The sequence below is a fragment of the Taeniopygia guttata genome, chromosome 23, assembly GCF_048771995.1.
Source record: "Taeniopygia guttata chromosome 23, bTaeGut7.mat, whole genome shotgun sequence".
NCBI lineage: Eukaryota > Metazoa > Chordata > Aves > Passeriformes > Estrildidae > Taeniopygia > Taeniopygia guttata.
Window position 1 is genome coordinate 3,683,579 of NC_133048.1, and position 19,581 is coordinate 3,703,159.

The 19,581-nt window shown below is 47.3% G+C and overlaps 1 long non-coding RNA gene across 4 annotated transcripts; it reads left to right on the forward strand.

Annotated features, from left to right (window-relative positions):
• Positions 1-5,957: 5,957 nt before the first annotated feature.
• On the forward strand, positions 5,958-18,859 carry LOC115498294 (uncharacterized). Of its 4 annotated transcripts, none has more exons than XR_012051845.1 (3): positions 5,958-6,184; positions 17,909-18,058; positions 18,665-18,859. It is a non-coding gene; the product is annotated as an uncharacterized lncRNA (long non-coding RNA). The 4 variants fall into 4 exon arrangements; XR_003963710.4 differs by lacking the exon at positions 5,958-6,184 and adding an exon at positions 6,236-6,858; XR_012051844.1 differs by lacking the exon at positions 5,958-6,184 and adding an exon at positions 15,395-16,962.
• The last annotated feature ends 722 nt before the right edge of the window (positions 18,860-19,581 follow it).

Genomic DNA, 19,581 nt, shown 5'->3' on the forward strand with positions numbered 1-19,581 from the left:
TGCGAGTTTCCCAAGGAGCTGGCCCGCGGAGGCGTCAATATTGAACAGCAACAGTACCATCTAGTGACTTGGGCTTCCCGGGAGCATCACTTAGCCGGCAAGAGGGAATCTGTGAATTGGGGAGGCCAAGAAGGTCCCAGATTTGCAAAAAAGATCGCATCTCTCGGTTCATTTGGATTAAGGAAACAAATCGTGCTGATCTTCCAACAGTCTCGGGATATTTTATCAGAGAGCTGTGTGAATGCTTCCTCGGGAGCCGGTCCCGTTTCCATCCTGACTCCCCGCTGAACCCGGCCCTGCCCCACGCTCCCTCTGCTGGCAACCAGCTCCTCGATTTCACACGTTCCCAGCTCCTCGCACACCCACTCGCCTGCACAGCACCAAATCCCGGCAAAGGCATCAGAGGAAACTGAGGGCTGTGGTGACTTCTCACTCCCGATAAATGTGCACGTTCTCACTCTGATGAGCCACAACTGAAATTCTGAATTGGATGCGTGAAATAAATAGATACAGTTCAATTTAATCAATCAAAAATAGGTCCAAACCCAAGCGTAAAGGGCCCGCTCTGCACAGATCTGAAATTACACACTCGGCAGCTGAAGGGAGGAAATCAAATTAGAGCATTTCTTTCCCCATCACAGGACATTAGTCCTGATCCAGGTCCATTACGCTCACGGTGTGCAGAGTTATCCCTGTCAGCATCCTGGCTGACCAAGGCATCGTGTGGCAGTACCAGGTTAGTGACAGTCTGTGGCACATTCTGTGTTTGAGGTGACAACTTCTCCCAGCTGTTCTGCTGCACACATGTCCACATCACCTCCTCCCCAGTGAGAAAGACCATTGTCAGATGTGCAAAATGCACCGAACTGGAGAGAGGTGACACAAAAGCCACACCACAGAACCTCAGAGCTCAAACATGCTGTGAAATGCCACCGGTACTACAGGAGAAATTGCTTTGCTGGCTAATCAAACACATCCCCACTGCCCTGAGTCCACTCAGCCTTGCTCGTGGGCTGATGAGTGCCTGACAATTTTCTGGTCTCAAATTAAACAGAAAACTAAATTAGCAAATTAATTGTTTGCCGTGTTTTTCCTTAGTCCCCATCAGCTGCCTCAGGTCCTGCAGCCAATCCAGAGCCCCTCTCTGCAGTTCTCAGTAGAAGGTGGAGCCCTGTACTGGGTCCTGCTATCTACCAAGTGTCAGTCATGTTAATTTTAAATTACTTTTGTACAGCTTGGTGTCAAAACGATTAAAGCATGAAAAGAAAAACTGAACTAGAGGGAGGAAAGGGAGGGGGGGGAGAGAGAGAATGAATAATTTACCTTGCATTCACAGCAAGGACACTTGGATTTCCTTAATTCTTCAACTCTGAGAAGCCTGAAACTTCTCTTTCTACAGCTGTCACCTGCTTGGGACTGTACCCAAGGGGGTGCTCTGGATCACAGACCATCACAACCACAGAGTGGTTTGGGTGGGAAGGGACCTTAAAGCCCATCCCATCCCACCCCCTGCCATGGGCAGGGACACCTCCCAATGTCCCAGGTGCTCCAAGCCCTGTCCAACCCAGCCTTGGACACTGCCAGGGATCCAGGGTCAGCCACAGCTGCTCTGGGCACCTGTGCCAGGGCCTCCCCACCTTCTGAGTAAAGAATTTCTTCCTAATGAGGATCCTACAAGGATCTGGGATCTAGTTATCACCTCTCATTCATGGTCTACGGAGAGGTGATAACTGCTCGCAGCACAGTGCTGGGATTTCATCTCAGTTTCTTTCCAGGAAAGGCTTTTTTCCACACTGTGTTCCCAGGCTGCTGCAATCACCAACACGGACAAACCCACCCACCCACGTACAGACCTTTCCTCCCCTTCCCAGTGCTCCGCTCCCAACTGGGTTTACTCCGTGACTCGCACGTACTGTGCTAGATAATTACATACTCAGAAAATACAGAAATGCCTAATCAGATACAGCCTTAAATGCGCAAGAATTAGGGTTGTAGGATTGCAGCGTAGCATCCCTAGAGCTCTCTGCATCTGGCTCACACAACCAGCCCACGTGCACTATGAAAATGTTGGGTTTGGGGCACAGACTGCTTTTATCTCCCTTATTAACTCCATCCATGAATTCTTTGTCTTACCAGCTACTGAATGGTGTCATCAGTGGTCTTTGAAATACCATTCTAAATCTGTTGAGACCAGGCGAAGAGCAAAAAGATTTGTAAGAGGGCAGCTCAACAGCACCAGAAAATGTGAATCAAGTTCAGCCACTTATGTTGATGTTTGTGCTGTATCTGGCTTATCCATCAATGCATCTTCCATTCATTACAAAGGGTATAAATATTAGGAATTATTGTGTCATGAGGGATGTGTAATTGAGTGCTTTACAGGGTGAGAGAGTTGTTTGGGAAATGAAAGAGGCTCGAGCCCCCAGTGTAATGTATCCTGCAGGATGTGTGTGGGCTTGAACTGATTTATCAAAAGCAAAGAAAACAATTTTACTAATGGTTGTTTGATGAAAAATGAGCATGATGCCTTGGAAATTTCATTGCTGCCTTGGGCTCTCTCTGTCCTCTCCTCCACGGAGAGGAGACACCTCTATCTTTTACCTGCATTTTACTCCTTTGACTTTAGGACTAACTCAGCCTCGCGGGATGCCAGGCAGGTCATGTGGAGGGCTGAGGAGTGTGTTTGAAACACCCTCCTCCAAAAGCACCTGCCCGACTCCCCCAGCCTGTTTGCTTTGGCTGGATAATCTCCACCTCACTACGTGGGAGCTGCGACTGGGCAGCAGCGTTGCCAGGGCTTCCACTTGTGCACAGAGGCACAGGAGCGTTTCTGTCCTTAACAGTGGGATTCCCTTCACATGACAACGCTTCCTCAGCCTCTGATTCACAACTGTACTGTTCAAATTGCTTCTCTTTCCTTTCCCATTTAGGAAACTCCTGTAAACTTCCCTCATCCTCTGCCAGAGGCCTGGAAGAAGGCTGGGAAGATGAAAATCAGGGTCTCCTGCAGTGCCTTTCAGTGGTATTTCAGTGATATCACTTCAAATGCAGCGAGTCTCAAGTACTCTGTGCCCATAAAACCAGCTTTCTCTGGTTAAAATGTGCTCAGCTTTATAAAACTAACACCTTTTTTAGTGGATTCTGCTATTCTGGATTCAGCAGAATGTCTGCTTAGGATTGAGTTACTTCAATAACTTTAAAAATACAAAATGTTGTCAGCCAAAAAGTTAAAAATGCAGGTGTAAATACTGGATCTAGTAATCACTTAAAGCACAATTGCAAAGCAAGCAGAACTGCCCTTCCACCTGGCATTGGGGAGCCAACACAACTGGGAGGCCAGACAGGGATTGGTATTGGATCTGTTATCAAAAAATCATTCCCAACTGCAAAATCTTTATGTAGCAGTCATTAAATGCTTCCAAATTCTAAACAGTCTGCCAGGCAGGTAATTAACACCATTAACTGAACAAAATTAATCCAGAATAATTAATTTGAACTTAATTGCAGGACCGAAGATTTCTCAAGGTGTAGCTTTACCTTTTGCAGCCGCTCTGAGGATCCTGGTGTTGCACAGTGTCCCTCACAGCTCTTGGGAATCCGGAAACAATCCACTTCAGCTCAATTTTTTTGAAAGAGTTGTTTTAATTTGCTCCAGGGAAAGCTGCTTGTGTGTAAAGTCACTGATCTGCTGAGGAGTAATCGGGGAGCTTTTGTGTTTTAATATTTTGATGTTTAAGGGAAGCAGTGGCAGAATAAATCCATGTATTTACAAGCTGTTCTGCACTGACTGGGGTACAAAGAGCAAATGAATAAAAGTTCAGCAAACAGCACATAACTAGAAGATATTAACACAACTCATCTTCAACTGAGCGGTGCTGGAGGAGTCTAAAGGCAAGAGATGATTCCTGCTCCTAGAGCTGGAGGCTGCCCTTTCCAGTAGACCCTGAACTACAGAATTTAGAGCTAAAACCCAAGGAGACAGGACTTCAAAGAGATTCTCCCCCATCAATTTACATTTGGGGCTTAGGTTTGTAAATGAAGCCACGTAGGGATTTAGGAATGGTGTTAAGGAAATGGATAGGAAAGGTGCTGGGCATCTAGAATCAGGAAATTTTTATGGAAATACTTGGCTGCTAACAGGATTTACTAGTATCTCCTTGCTCTAATGGATCTTTCTCTTCCACATAATTTCATTACATGTTGCCTGCCTTTCCTGTGTAGTCCCAGCATCCCTGAAACTTGTGGATTCGGTGGAGGAAGGGGCTTTGGACATCAAAGAGTTGCATTGTAACACCAGAGAGGATCAACAGCTCCACATTTAAAGGGGGGCAAACTGGGAACCAGCAGAGCTGGAGAGAGGAGCTGGTACATGGCACCAATCTGGAGAAGCCAGAGGAAGTGAGACGCCTTTAACTGCAGGGCAGGATAGCCCCAGCCAGTATCTAACGAACCACACGGCATTTACTGCCCGTGTTTGTGTATCACAGGCATTTATCAGCACACTCGCTCTACCCTCCTGTTTTTTCCACTTTTTTTTTTTTTTTCCCTGTGGCTTGTATTTGTTAGGCATTTGTACTGTTGTGTTGTTAAATAATTCAAGTATTAAAGTGCAGACCCCAAAACCCTCTCAGCTTGGAGGCATCCTTCAGCCTAGTCCAAAGTTTTACCTTCTACTGAAGTCGTTATGAAGTGAGGTAAACAGGAGCACATCTGCACGTGGGAAAAATAATAACTCAGTGCATCTAGAGCCAGGAAAGGTTGGACTCGATGATCTCAGAGGTCTTTTCCAACCTAATTGATTCTGTGGAAGCACCCCAGGTGTGCCGAATTGGCCCGAATTCCTCCGTTTTTTCATTCAGGCAATGTCAGCCCTTCGCCAGCCTCGGAGGCGGCTGGGCTCCCCCGCAGCCTCGGCAGGCAGAGGGCAGCAAAGGAGCCTTTTCACGTTTTTTTCTTTTCTTTTTTTTTTTTTTTTTTTTTTTTTTTTTTTTTTGTTCTTAGCCCGTTGCAGTCGGAGCTTTCCAGCCCGATTGTGCTAAAACGCTTCTGTACCAGCGTTTTGCATTTACCAGCCCGGCCTCCCCTCGGGGGAAAAGGGGCTCTTTCACCCCAAGTTGTGAGGGAAATTGACGTCTGCTTTTCCAGACCCCAAGTTGTGAGGGAAATTGGGGCGTCTGCTCTTCCAGACCCCAGGTTTTGAAAGAGGGGAGTCTGCTCTTCCAGATCCCAAGTCGTGAGGGGAAAAGGGGAGTCTGCTCTTCCAAACCCCAAGTTGTGAGGGAAATTGGGGCATCTGCTCTTCCAGACCCCAAGTTGTGAGGGGAAAAGGGGAGTCTGCTCTTCCAAACCCCAGGTTGTGAAAGGGGGGAGTCCGCTTTTCCAGACCCCAGGTTGTGAGGGGGAAATGGGGAGTCTGCTCTTCCAAATCCCAGATGTGAAAGGGGGAGTCTGCTTTTTCAGACCCCAGGTGTGAGGGGACAATGGGGAGTCTGCTCTTCCAGATCCCAGATTGTGAGGGAAATTGGGGCGTTTGCTCTTCCAAACCCCAGATGTGAGGGGAAAATGAGGAGTCTGCTCTTACAGACCCCAGATTGTGAGGGGAAAAGGGGAGTCTAGCCTTTCACCTCCGGATTGTGAGGGGAAAAGGGGTTCAGCCCGCACTACCCCGCACGGCGGTTACGAGGGAGTTTTACCCATTACTTCTCCCTGTTCCATCTGCACAGGAAGACAGGGTGAGGGTCGGTCGGAGGGGCGTCAGAGGGCCCGGGGGGCGTCCGGGCCCGGGGAGGGGGCTGTGCCCTGCCCCCCTCCCTTTCCCGGCCTGGCACTCTTTCGCTCCCGCCCCCCCTCGCTCCTAAGCGGGAGTTTCCAGGAAGCGCTGAGGAGAGCCGCAGCACCGCACAGCCTCTCGCTCAAGCGCGCTCCTTCCGCCGAGGCCGTGGCAGGAACGCCAAGTAGTCCCAACCGCCTCTCTCCCTCACTCGGCAAAAGGCTCCGTCCCGCGGTCCCTGTAGCCGGGACCCCGTTTCAGGAACAGGCTGGGAGAAGCGTTTCCCTCCCCGCAGCTTCGGGCGGGATAATCGGGATGAAGCGGTGGGGGTGGGGGAGGTGAAAAAGCCCCAGCGCCGGCTGCGGCGGAGGGATCCGGAGGCGCGGAGGAGTGAGGAGGCGCGGGGAGCGGGGGGTGAGCGGGAAAACGCGGCGCGGAGCCGGGAACAGCGCCCCCCTCCCCCTGCGGCGGGGGCGGGAACAGCCGCTGGGGCGGGGGGGGCGCCGTGAGGGGTTCGCTGAGGGGGGACGGGACCCCCGCGCCAAAGTTTGGGGAAACTTTCCGCTGTTTTGGGGCCGGGGCCTGGCCTCAGCCCCGCGCTGCCGCTGCGGGCAGGGAGCGCCCTCAGAGCTGTGCCTGTGCCCCCCTTCCCTGTGTCAGCGCACCTGGGCTCTCTCTCCCTGCCCGCGGACCGCGCTCCCTGCGCCCCACAGATAAGGCCGGGGCTCGCCCCACCCCGCGGCACCCCGGGCCCGCCGTGCTGGATAAGCGGAGCCGCCACGTTGAGGGAAGTTTGCCCCGTGTTCCCCCCCACCACCCCACAGCCCGCGGGTGCTGTGACTTCGCGCAGGACCCCACAAATCCCAGCACACGCTGCCGGGAGCTGCGATCCCCGCCGTGCTCCCCCGGCCCTGCCCTCATCCCGGTGACACTCGTGTCCTCCTATTAACCCTGCGGAGAGAGGACAAAAGCTAAACTATGATCCTGCGCTGCTTCCCCCCCCCCCGCCCCATCCCGCTGCCGGCTCCATGAGCTTCACATCCTCCTGCTAAGGCTGAAAGGAACAAGAACAAGAGCTGCTGATGGTTGTAAGGCCTCGCTCGGTTCTCCCCACCCCCTCCGTCAGCACCATCCCCCACTGCAGCTCCCATGGACTCGTATCCCTCCCATTAACGCTGGAAGGGGAGGACAGGAGCTCTGATGGGTTTTTCTCAGGTTCTACTCTGTTTTCTCCCCCCACACACCGACCAGCACCAGCTCCACAGCCCTGCAGAAGTGCAGAGCCGGCTCTGCTACCACATCCGTGAATGCCCCTTCCCTCTGAGCTCCAACGAAAAAGGAAAAAAACCACCCTGATTCCCCTCGTTTTGCTTATTCATTATAAGCGGTTGGCAGTGTGCTCTTAAAAACGTGCGATCTCTTGTTTCAGAAGCATCTGTGCTTTAAGAATAAGGTTTTGTCTTCTAGAATGTAGCTCTTCATAATAATCTCTTAAAGTGCTCCATTTTTGTCCTTAAAGTTCAATTTTATTACCTCCTCTGGATCAGCGAAGGTCGGTTTAACCCTTTAGAGATGAGAATCGGCAGCCACTTTAGGAAAACGTTGCCCTTCTCTTTATTAATTCATGGTTACAATAATATTTTATGGAGGATTTTTTTTCCCCAGCTCAGTCCTGCTGCATGCTGAAGGAAGTGTGTGCTTCAGCACTGATTAAAGTCATGTATGAGTTAATGAGAAGCTTGCAGAGTATGTGAAGCAAGAGAAAATCTTTAACCAGCTCTGCTGTTCCTTCTACATACCATAAACTTGCACGCTGTAACCAGAAGGTGGATTGAATATGTGTGAAATGCTGCAGTAGGAGACTCTTAAATCGCATCACAGGTGGATGCTCACTCAATTAATATATTATCATTTCAGAATACCTTGAAGTTAGGTGGATTTGTTGATTTTTTTTAAAGTGTTTTGAGACTTCCCATTTCCACATAAATAGAAATGGATGAAAGATGCTATAAGCTCACAAAGTATTGTTTTGTGGATGGATTTTTTAATTTTGAGCAGTCTGTGATCCCCTGTTCTCACTGCTTCCCGGGTTAATGGATTGATAACACAGGAGGGACTCCGAGGTGCTGGAGGAACCAGCAGTGGTGTCAACATTCCAGTTGTGGGACTTCTAATTTAAGAAACTTATTGTCATAAGGAATAAGATCAAGGCTGAATCCTGCTTGCACTTAGGTCCAAATACAAAATATGCTTTGGAAGGAGTCCCCAGGGAGCACTGAGAGTAATTAAGTAAAAATAAAACATTTCACTTCAGCCCCCCGCTTTCCCCTTTTAACATAGACAAGTCAGTGCAATGCTGGTTTCATTCCACCATTTTCATTATGTGTCCTGATATTTCTTAATTTTGTATTGCAGCTGAAATACTCAGGTGACTTATAATTTCAGTGATTTGGGGGTATTTCTAGACCATACTTTTAAAGAAGTCATCTCGTTGTGTCCCAGAAGGAGCCATTGAGCAGTCGATCTCATAAACAGCAACTGAACTTCTTACAGCCTTGCCTTTCCAAATACCGTTTTTTTTTTTTCTTCCCTGTAATTTTCATCCTTAACTGTTGAATTCCCTTTTCTTTACATTAAGTAAATATTTATTAGTACCACTTGGGTTTTTTTCATCTTCTTAGAAGAACAGAGCCTTGTCACTGAGACAATCCTTTGGTATTGAGGAGGTGACATAAAAAAGGAGTGAAGGAGAGTTGTCTTGTGCTGGGAAATGCCATTTTTGGAAAACAATACTATAGGAAATGGAAATGAAAAATACATTTTATGCTGGTGGGAACTTGTAATGAGGCTAAGAGAGGATTTAGTGTCTCAGAAAAGCAATGATTACAAGGGGGAAAGCGGGACTTTATCATCCATTTGTAAAAGTTCTTGGGCTGAATATCCTTTTGGGGACCTGAAATTTGGCTCACGTCTGTTTATGAACATCTGTTGAATGGAATTTCAAAAAGGCACAGATTATAATCTTAGTTTCTGCTGGCTGTTTAAGAGAATAAAATAAAGTCAATGTATCTGCAAGTACATTTTGGGGTTTGTTTTGTTAATGATGAGCTGCATGAGTGTTCAGTAGTCTACTGCTGATTACTGGGCTCTATATGTGTTCCCATACATTTTTCTATTTAACATATAAAATATTGCCTCTACCCCTTTCTGTAGCTGCCTAATTCCATTTGAACACTCCTAGAAAGCATTCAGGTTTTTGTAGGGTTGTTTTTTGTGACAGGAGGCTCTTGGAGCTTGGTGTCTGTGACATTTCTTCCCCGGGAGCACGGCGCTGTGTTTGAAGGGGGATGCTGAGAGCTGTTGGGTATTCCCAGAACTGCGGCCGTTTGCTTCGATTCACATCCTGCCCACCTGTCCTCTGCCTGGGCCGTAAATGCAACCACTTTGTGTCCCCTGGCTCAGGATAGCACCACTTCAGCCTCTATTTCTGCAGCCTTTGTGACCTCCTCTTATTCAGGGAGGACTTCACTGTAATTTTCCCTCCTATTATTTTGCCTCTTTTCACAGCCTGATGTTTTTTTGCTGTTGTTTTCTATTCCAAGCGAGGATGCTGTGAGTGCTTCAGCTCAAAATTTAGGTCATCTCCAATAGAGGAAGGGAGACCTAAAAAGTAAAAATAAGATTTCAATGTGCCTTTAAAAGTGACAACTCTTTGGGGAAAAAATGTCAGAGCTCAGCTGTATTTTGTGGCAGGACAGAAATGGAAGGGGCCTTTCCTGATTCCAGAATGAAAGCTGAGTGAGTCTCTCTTTGTGAGTGTGGTTTCTCTTCCATGTGCTTTCCTAGTCTTTCATTTTCACACCTGATTTGAGCTTTAATCACTCAAATTATTCATAGACTTGCCCTGGAAAAAGAAGAGAGTGACCTCTTCCCATCTGGAGTAGATGGATTCACCACCAACAATTGCAAATGGATGACTTAATGTTGGGGTTTGCACTTAAAATTTTTAATTCTGTGGTTTCATTGCCACTTAGGAACTCTGCACGTGGTCTTTTCTGAGCTGGTAACTTGGAGTTGTATCACAGATATTTATTTCTTGCAGTTTGTCTCTTAGCATCAGGCTTCTGTCTACAAAGAGCTGATGATCCCCTGAGCTGCTGAGTTACCAAAGCACCTTGCCCAGGACCAGGCCTGTGAGGTTTTTTTTTTCTGTAATTATATCCAATGTCTTCCATGACAAGGGACCTCAAGACAACTTATGAAATCAACAGCCACGAAAACACTGCCTGTTGAAGGTTATGTGATTACAATTTAGCTGTTCCTCAGCCTGAGGGGACGCAGAGCCAACTGCTCCTCAGTTCCTGTGGGTGGCTGGAATCAGCCACTGGAATTGATAGATATCTGTTGCTCTTTCCTGTTACTTTAGTGGCTTAATTTAAATAATTAAGGAACTTGTGAGTCTGTTTTGTTTGGTTTCTGCTCTTTCTAGCAGCTCTCTGCAGTTTTATATGTATTAAAAGTGCTAAGCTTCCTCTGGCCTAGATGTACAATAAATACCTTAGTCAATGCAGTTAAGTCCAGTTTCCTCTATTCACTCAGAAGAGATTTGTTCCTTATCTGAATTGTTCCTCCATTCAGAAGGAGAGAAGCCTTGCGCAGGCAGAGCTTACCTCATAAATCACCCAGACAAATGGAGCTTGGGGCAGAAGAAGATACAAAACGGGAATAGTTGTGATTTAGGCTCCGTGAGGTTTGTGGAGTTCTGCTGTGGGAATGTGCTTACCAACTATTTAAAATACAAACGTTTAGAATGGTCACCATTTTCCAGCTATTCCTTCAGCTGAATGTGCAGTTATCAGCTGGGCCCCGCTCCTCAAGGGTGCCTCCATCACCCTTAAACATCCTCTAACATTTGGTGGCTTCTCTTTAACAATACTAGTCTGATATTAATTTTTTTTTTTTTTTTTATCAGAAGGTTAGAAAGAGCTGCTTGGTCTTCACCCAGGCTCTCCTCTGATCCACAGATATGGCACAATCCACTCACTAATTTCTTTGGCTCTGTCGTGGCAGAGGTGGCTCCCAGCCAGCAATCAGTGCAGCCACAGCAGCTCAGAGACCAGGAGTGCAGCTCCTGGACCAAAGAATGGTAACACACAGGTTACATCCCCTCCCAGCCCCAGAGTCAGCCTGTTTCTGCTGCTCACAACTCTTCTGATGACACCAAGCTTCTCTTTGCTTGGTCTCCTGCCTAACTTAAACAATTCATCTCATTTGTCTTCAATATAAGGTTATTTTCTACTATTAGCTCCTTTATAATGTCTTCATTGCTTACAGTTCTGAAGAGTTGGTATCTTTCCTATTCCAAGAGTGTTTTTGTTGGCATGCATTTATTGGCACTTGTCCTTGTTTCCTCCCTTCCTCCCATACTCACTCTAAGGACCCTTCACAACAATCTCACCTTAGTTACGAGGGGTCCCTCTACCAGATTGGAGCTTCCTGTTGGTGTTGTGTCATTTCTAGGCAAGGAAAGGCTGATACCTCTGAGCTCAGTGGTTGCTGCATCTCCTCAGCTCTCCCAGGGGTCTTGCAGGCGCTTTCAGTTCTGCCTCACATCTTTGATTTGGTGAGGTTCCCTGCTATTTACATTTCTTCACATATATTCTCTTCATACCATCTGCTACCTTATGTTTTGCTCATCTCTGAAATGTACTGACCGTATTTCATTCAATGTTGTTCTACATTATTTTCTTAAAATTTAATTAAACGGTTCTGAAAGAACAAAGCAAATTAGAATTCACCCATTTTGTGCAGACACTTTAAGGGAATGGGAAGCAACTCAATAAAGACTTCCAAATGCCTTGAATGAATTTGTAACCAAAATTCTGTGCAGTGTTTATCCAAAGAGTCTACTATTGAATTCATGAGGAGAGTTTCATTACTGACAAAAGTTAAGGTTGTTGTTGAAGAACAGCACCTTCTCTAGAAACTCACTCTTTCTTTGGAATTCAGCAGTTCCCCTGAGCAGTATTTACTTTGGAGTGAGTGTGTGGCTGTGCCTTGTTAGATAAAAGCTGCAGCACTAAAACTGTTTTACTGAACTTAGCTCCTGACCTGCCTTCTGAGGCCACAGCTACAAAGGGATGGAACATCAATCTAGTTTGTTTGATCTAATTACAGCTGTTTAACCATCCTGAGCACAAGTGCACTCACCCCACTTTGTTAGGCTGATTTCAGGTATTTTCACTGTTAATCGGGTGCACAGTGCTTGGTTCTTTCTTGTATTAATTTACCTCTCAAGATATTCTGGGCAGTTACCCCACAGAGAGGTGTTCTGCTACTCAGCTGTATGTTATTTTTCACAATGTGTTGACAGGGAATTCTCAGGAATTTGGGAATTCTGTGGGTCAACCTGACAAATGACTACTCTTTTCTCCTGACATCCATTGTTTTTTTCCCTGTGCAACTTCTTTTCTGAAAGTCTGCAAGGTTCATGAAGAAGAAAGTGGTAAATCCATTAAAACATCCCTTAACGTGCAGAAGCCCATTGCCACCTATGGAAAAGCAGATTTCTGATTATTTCTAACTGAAGTCTCTGTGGTTTATGTCAAGAATATTGCCATGGGATCTTCTTTTAATATATAAGATGTTTTGCGCTTGTGAGGTATCCTCTGGTGAGAACACTGAGAAAAACAAAAAGGTAAAGAAAAAAAGGAGGAAACCACCCCAGCTGAAGATGCTTTTTGGCTCGGTGCTTGAGTGTGTTATTGTTTATAGGAAGGGGAAGAGGTGGCAGATCCAAGGATAGAAAGCATCTCCAGTGGGCAGGCACCTAGGACAGAAGATCCCAGAAGGGCAGCTCTGGTTTGTTGCTATTTTGCTAAAGCAGGTACATTTTGTGTGGAGAAGGGAAGCAATGTGAGATGAAAGAAATGGGTGCTGCATGCTCCTGGTGGTTCCTTATGATGGAAACAGACTTTGGGAAAACCAGGCCTGTGGTGTAAGCCTTTATGGTCTTCTGGGAGGTGCAGTCCTCTGGGATTTTGGAAGCTGTTCCCTTGGGAATCTTCCTGTTTGGAGTTCCCTGCAGAGCAGAGGAGCCCTCCCTGCCGAGGTGGCAGTGACAGTGTGTGCAGGCCCGGCCACACAAGGATCAGTGCTGAGTCCTCCAAGCACAGTCTGCCACAGGGAATGTGCTGAGCTGGTGTGTGCTCCAGGCCCACATTCATTCACCCTCCATTCCGTGGTTCTTCACGCTCCTGTGACCCGGATGAATTTACCAGGGAGCTGAGCAGGGTGTTCAGTTTTCCTCTCTATGGTTCTTACACTTTTGCCCACCCTAATCCAGTTCTTTGCGCCATGATGCAAACTCTAATTATAAATCAAATCATACAACCTGCCTTCTCAAACTCTTGTCTCATTCACAGTTTTCTTTTATCCTTGTTATTTGATGTTTGCTTCCATATTTTATTTATTGCATATAATTCAAGTGCTGCAGTAAATACAGAATTACTAATTGTAATGGGTTTTTGTTACACTTATCACTACAGTGTCTGAATACTTTTTAACCACCATTAATGAATTCTCAGAATATTGCAGAGATTTTCTTCTCATTTCACTGATTAAAAGTGGGGAAAATAATGACAAAACTGTCAAAGTTCTCCACTGGATCTATGTTCCCCCGAGGAAAGAAGGATACTCTAAAATCTAGTTTTTCTAATAATAAGACATCCTATTCTAGCAATCATTTTAATTGTACTTAGGCCTTTAGATATGTATTTGTTGCCAACATAACCCTTGAGTTCAAATACTGTCTTCAAGCCACAGTCTGTGTATACAAACTCACCCTGTCGGCCCTGTCTTTGTTGGAGTTTGCTAAAAGGAAGCTTCACTCTTCTCTCCTGACAGATTCCTTGCTCTTGTAACCAGCTCAGGGAGCTTTTTCTATGATTATTCCAGTTTTCATGTGTCATTCTTGAATAGAAACTGTACCCAAAATTCTGTAAGAGAGCTGTTGCCATAACATCTGGATGTGCCTTACCTGGTCTTTAGATGCCATTTGTCGTCTTTGTTTCTGTGACTGAACAGCACTCCTGAGTCTCCATCCTCCCCTAGCCGTGGTGCATTCCCAGGTTACCAGAGTTTTGGCTGTCAGTCCCCCTGTGAACAGCCTTGTGATTTGCATTAATCTTATTATTGCATTCCACCAGCCCATTCCTCAGGATTCCTGTGCTGTTCCAGAACCTCATCCAGTTCTTCATTTAGGATATTCCAGTCCCCTGCACTGGTGCCTTTGGATGTTGCCAGTCACCACCTGCATTAACAGTCTTTTTCAGATCCTTGTGCTCATGTCAAAGCCCATCAACAGCACCAGTTCTGAGACCAAAGCTGCAGGAGCTTTCAAAGCACTCGCTCTCTAGCCCCAAACTTCCCATTTCAGCACAATCCAGCACTGGTTTTTAGCCATTTTTTACCCACAAAACTTCTCTTGCACTGACCTTCATATTTTCCAATTTAACTGGTATTTTTACATGATACACCAGACCAAACACTTTATTTATGTGGGGATGGGTGAGATCTGCTCTGTCTTCCTTTACCCAGAAAACTTTGCTCCCCTATCAAAGAAAGACATCAGCTGTGGCATTATTGCAACCTTTGTTGTATTTTATCTCTTTACTTTCCTCTACATCTTTTCCCCCTCCTGAGGAAGAATAATTTAAGTTTTGCATCTCACTGAGGTCAGGTTAATTAGCCTCTCGTTGTCTGGACATTACTTGCACCATATTTGGCTTGATTTTAGGGTGAGTTTTTTCCTTTCTCCTCATAATAGGATATCAAATTTAGATTATTTTTGTACCTCTAGAAATGGTGGAAATAAATTCACTCATTTGCATCACAACTCAGCTGTAGTGCTTCATGTTTAGATTGGGTTTTGTTTATTGGTAGGTGTTTTGGGTTTTTTAATTTTTATTTTTAAAGGAAGTTGTTGTGCTGTGGCTATTAAACAGGTCAAAAAAATAATTTTGGAGTATTTGTGAAGTTCTTTAAAGATAATGATAATGAGCAGTTTCTTGAGCAATGATAGCTGAATCCAGGGCTCCGTTATCCTGTGGGATGCTGATAAGTGCCAGGGTCTTGTTGCAGCCCGTGCCTCATCACTGCCCTGCAGAAGTTCTGCTCCTGGTGCTGCCTCAGCATTATTTACTGCTCTCAGCCCTGTGTTTAAACAGAACATGAAGCGTGCTGGGCACTCTGCACACATGTATTGAGGCAGCCCTGCACAAAATACTCTCTAAAAATAGACAAGGTAGGTGAAACAATAGGAAGGCAGTGATTCCAGAGGTCGGGGTGGCACAGGGAGGGCTGCAGTGCCCCCTTGCCTGTGGGAACCCCAGCACAGGAAAGCCCGAGGTCAGTAACTATGTTTCCTGAAGCTGGGATAAGTAATACTTTTAAATACTTTGTTTGATAATACTGTTAATTGCACCTTTTTCTGACAGCTGTAATGACTCTGACTCCATCTGATCACGTTTCAGTCAGAATCTAATTCTAAAGATTGGGATGCAAGCAACAACCATTACATGTTTGGATTTGGAGTGGGTTTTTTTTGTTTTTGCCAGATATACTCAATACTTTCATAAATTTTTGAAAATTATGTCTTTTTTATGATTCTTCAGTATGTCTGGAGCTCAGTTTTACAGAGGAAGCTCTGGCCGATGCCTTTGTTTTAGTGAAAAATGTGTGTGATATCGCAGCCTCTACCAGCAGTGCTGTTGCTGAGGTGTGATCACGGGCCTCTCTCAAGGCAGAGACAACTGATGGATAAAAATGACCTCATTTCACAGTCCCAGAGCTGAACTCTGGAAGTTCCAGCAAAGCTGGTCAGAATGTGTTTGAATTTTTGTTTGTGAGTAAATGTCACCAAGGTCCCTACTTGTGACGTTCAGAAGGTGACTTTTAGGCTGCTTGAGCTCGAGGGGTGGAGGCCTGGAGCAGAAAATCCATCCCCGCACAGGGACCTGAGTGTGTGGGAAGTCCTGACACTCCCGGAGGTGCTGATTACAGAATTCAGATTGGAATTACACGTTTATGTGAGGCTGCTGAAAGGTAGATAAGGACAATTACTGCTTGACCCTTTCTCGGCCAATGTTTGCAAGCTGCTCAACACTGTGTTTATGTGGAATGCTGCGATTGTTTTGGGTTATTCATTTTTTCAGCAGTTATTTGTGCCTGCCTTTGTACGGCTGGAATGAAGGGACGGACGTTACTAAGTGTTCTCCCCATAGCATGAATATTTAATAGTTTGTATGTTCCTTCTCTGTGTCGTGTGTGTGTGTGTGCCTATATAATACCAACAAAATCTCTTAAAGTCAGTTTTTGCAAGAGATTTTCAAAGCACATCATGTAACTGAGTCACGGTGCTGAGTAAACCACTATTGTAGGATTTCACCTAAGATCTGAATTTGCCAAATGGTGATATTTTGCAAATAAGCACAGATTCTGCTAACTTCCCCTTGAGATTTTATTCCAGTCTGATCCAATTTCCCAGTATGGGTGAACTGGTGTCTCTTAGAAATAAAGGAGATATGTTTAGCCTATTGAAAAGAGGATTTTCTTTGTTTCTGAGATGTGCAGATACTCATGTCCTGGAGCTCAGAGCTGCTCTGAGTGTGCTGGGCGGATCCTGCAAAGTGCTGAGTGCATGGCTAACTTTAAGGGAGTAGATCCTTAAAATCACCGGGGCTGCTGATGTTTAAAATTACGCAGAGACTTAAGTACTCTGATGGCCCCCGGCCAGTGGCTTTCACATCTCCTAGGACTGAGCCCTGAGGAGACGCAGTGATCAGCTGCAGCTCAGTTTCCTTCTCCCCCTTTAAATATAAGGTTTAAAACCCAAATTCTGACAGCTGTTTAATTAAAGATACTCATTTTAACTGTGAGGAATGTGATATGCAGCGGCGCTACGCCTGCTTTCTTTCTTTCTGCCTCTCCTGGCATCCCAGCTCACTCCTCTCAGCGTTAGTGCAGGGCTTGCAGTTTTCACTGCTGCTCCGTTCCTGCTTTATCCTCTTCCATCTTTTCCATCTGCTTTATTCTGTTGGAAAATGGCAATGTAGAATGTGTTTGGTGTAACCTTAATCCTGACCAGCATCTGGGCTCCGTTTGAAAAAAAAAAAGCATCTACTGCAAGGAAGGTTTCTGTATATGTTTCCCCACTTTACTAAAACAAAGTTGGGGGGCAGGGAGGGGCAGAACCCAAAATAACCATTCCGAAATTATATTTATTTTAATTGACTTGGTAATTAATATGCGGGTTTTAATGTGTTTTCCTGCCTACATGGACAAACCGTGGGGTTTGTGCTCTCACCTCTGTCCGGGTGGGGGTCGAGTCAGAGGTAAACCGGATTTGGATCATTTTAGGAAAGGAGAGAAAGGGGGGAGGGGGGTGGTTATTTAAATCTGCTTTTAACAGCTTCGCTGCTAATTACTCCCAATATGTAAAAGTTAACGCCACCATAAAACGCGGGATGCACTGAAATTCCTGCCTGATGCTTCCTGACGTTTCCCTGCTAAACTTTCCCAGGCCCGCGGAGGTCCCGGTGCGGGGCGGCAGGACGGGGCCGGGCAGGAGGGGACCGGGCAGGACGGGGCCGGGCAGGACGGGACCGGGCAGGACGGGACCGGGCAGGACGGGGCCAGCCGGTGCCCCCCACCCGGGCAGGGCCGTGGGGGTGCTGGTGGGGCCGGGGCCGCTCCGGGGGCTGCTCGGGGCCGGCCCCGGGGCTCGGGCAGCGGCGGCCGCGCACTGCGGCGGGGCCGGGGGGCACCGGGACCGGGCACGGCTCGGGCACCGCGTCCCCGCGGAGCTCAGGGATGCTCCCCACGGAGCCATGCGGGAGTGGGAGCGCTCCCAGCCGGCCAGGACGGCGCTTCCCGGCCCCGCTGCTCTTCCCGGGGGGGCAGCCCCAACCCCCGAGTCCCCTTTGCCATTCCTGCCGCTGTTGGATTTTCCCGAGCCGCATCTGCTCCGCGCTCCCAGCCCGGGGCTCTTGAACTTCAGTCCCCAGCAGCCACAGAGGTCGCTTCTGAGCTCCACACGAAGCCTTTTTAAAATTAATTATTTATTTTCCCCCAACTCAGGCTCTCCCTCCCTCATGGCCGGAGTGGAAAAGCACGTTTAAATCCCGAACTCGGCTTTCCCACGTGGTGTCTCGCTGAGCTGCTGTCACAGCCACGCCGCGCTCTCACAGGGCACCGGACTTCTTCCCTGCCCTGCCGGCAAGGCACAAGGTGATGAACATTTTTAATCAAACCGTATTTTCGGGACACCTCACTAAACCCCAAATTTGTGCAGAAAAAGTCACTTGCCTCGTGAGTTAAAAAGCTCCTACTTTTTAATTCCACCTGGACTGAGTGTACAAATAATGAGAGGATTAGTTCTGCTCCCCCTTCCTGGGTGCCTGCTAAAGGGATGGATGTTTGTCAGCAATTTGGGGGTTAGTTCAGACAAGTTTATTTCACGTTCTGGGTCTGCATACACGCAAAGAGCACGCGTGGTTTGGGGCAAAGGATTAGCAGCGCGTGCAGGGGGACAAAACCAATTGTGGATGTGAATGTGGGGTTGTCCTGGGTGTGTGTCTAAGCATTAAATCGAGGGGGGGGCTGGGTTTTAGGTGACTTTTCACCCCATTCCGAGATCATGGTCACAATGCACCGTGTTTCAACACTCACTGGGCAGAAAGGGACACAGGGGAGGCAGGGCAGTACCCCAAATTGCATCTGGGCTTCAGACTGCGCTGCAATCTCAAAGGGAGGGCATGCCCAGCCTTTAATTATTCAGCTTAAACAGGCCTAGAGCACGCCACATTTTTAAGGCCTTTTCCGTGGTGTCTCTAGGAGGCAGCCTTCATCGAGCGAGGAGAGCGAATCTTGGCAAAAAGAGCACCGAAGGATGTGAACCCCTTGGAAAATTCCACTTCCTGCCCAGCACTGCGTGTCCTTGGGTCTCTCACTCATTCCCATGCACTTAACGAGGGATTTCTGCCTCAGGCTACCACACCAACTTTCTAAATAAATGCCTCGCACACCCGAGCGCCGTCCTCTGCAGTTAATCTCAGCCCAGCACCAGCTCTCTCTCCTCTCTTCCTACTTCCCTCCATTTTATTTCTCCGCTGGTTTTTCTCTCCAGCACGCTCCAACTCTCTCTCCTGCTGAACTTGCCGGGAACAAAAGGCTCCGTTCCCGATCCAGCCCGCAGTTGCCGTGAGAAACTTCCTCGCCAGCGCTGTCTGTCGCTCCGCTCTCCCTCCCTCGCTCCCTCCCTGCCTCGGGAAAATGGCAGTGCGAGAGCTTGATGAAAAGGGGGAAAAAAACCCTTCTTTCTCAGCGCCTGCCTCTCCTGCAGCACCCCCTCTCCCCAGTCGTGACGCCTGAACTCAAACTTCTCTAAAAATACACTTTAGGAGGGTAGATTTTCACGGGAGGGGATGTGTTTTTTACACCCCACTGAAAAGAGGTGCTGAGGTGGGGGAAAGGCCGAGGGACAGCTTTCTCCAAGACAGGAGAACCTGCTGCTGACCCTTCCCGCACGGCATCGCCAGGTCCCAAGGATTTGGAACACAATAAGTTTTCCTTCAGTGGGAAAATCCAGGCCCAGAGTTCAGATCTTTCTCTTTTTTGCAGATTTAAAAGCCTTTTTTCCCCTTTTTTTTAACTCTTTACAGTGGGGTTTGCAGCAGAACACGGTCACGCTGCCAACCCACCCGAGAGCTCCCAAATCTGGTGGGATTAAGGGAAAACAGACGGTTGGCTCC